We start from the raw sequence: 1066 nt of genomic DNA, 5'->3' as shown, positions 1-1066 counted from the left end.
CTTCCCTTCCCTTCCCTTCCCTTCCCTTCCCTTCCCTTCCCTTCCCTGTCTTCGTAGAGGGCATACTTGCCCCATAAGAGCATTTGCCATCCTTATATTTTCGCTCTCCATGGAAGATGGTATTTTTTTAGGCAGCAACAGGAATACAGATTAGCTAAATGAATTGAAAACTAGCACAGGGTTTGCAGCATTTTTGTAGAGCTATCTGCCCTGTCTGACAGAAGGCCAACAATTTCTCTGTGCTCAATTCCCTTCTAACTAAAGAACTTCATATTACTCAGCTGCTACAGACTTGATAATGTAGGAATAAAAACTTTCAGGAGCTCAGATGCTGAAGCAGTTGAGGCTCTACAGGTTACTTAGGCAAAATTTATCTCATTTTGTGTATGACAGTCTAATTCTCTCTAATTCACGTTCTAATGCCTATTGCACCCTTCTAGGAGTCAGAGAGGAATGGAGCAAGAGATATCACATTGCATATAAAAAGGCAACAATAATTTACAATTTTATACTTTCTGCAATTCAATTTCATTGAGAAATGAAAACCTTGAGGTTTTTTCCTACCTGGTTTAAGGAATTTTACATTTGGAATATTACAGTGCTTTGCAAAATGCCTTAAACACTCTATTACCAAAAATTTCAAGTTTGGGAGTCTTAAAATTACTTAAATTGTTTTTTCAAGTGCTTTGTGCCAACAGAGCGGGGGCCAGAATTCAGATTATAAACCTTAACACAAGGTTTTCATTTTTGCAAGATATCAGGATCCCAAAATAGGTAGAACAAATTAAAGGACCTTCTTAATCTCTGTCTAAATTGCAATGAAGCAGCAAAGTGAAATCCAAAAGCAGAGACGTGTGCTATTTGTTTTAACTGATGCAATGATATAGGAAGAAGCTTTTCCTCTCACACTTGCCTGTTGTCTGAAGACTCTAATTCTGAATACTCCTGGTGGACATGACACACTGGCTGTTAAAGCTTTCCTCAAGCAGTATCTCTTCACTAGTAAGTAATCATGTTCAGGGAGGGACATAGTCTGAAGTCTCAGGTAATATATGTAACCAGAATT

This window comes from Corvus kubaryi, unplaced genomic scaffold (assembly GCF_017639235.1).
Source record: "Corvus kubaryi isolate FWS band 111438036 unplaced genomic scaffold, C.kubaryi_AGA036_p1.0 split1-37296, whole genome shotgun sequence".
NCBI lineage: Eukaryota > Metazoa > Chordata > Aves > Passeriformes > Corvidae > Corvus > Corvus kubaryi.
The sequence above is the reverse complement of the archived record's forward strand: the minus strand, read 5'-3'. Positions refer to the sequence as shown.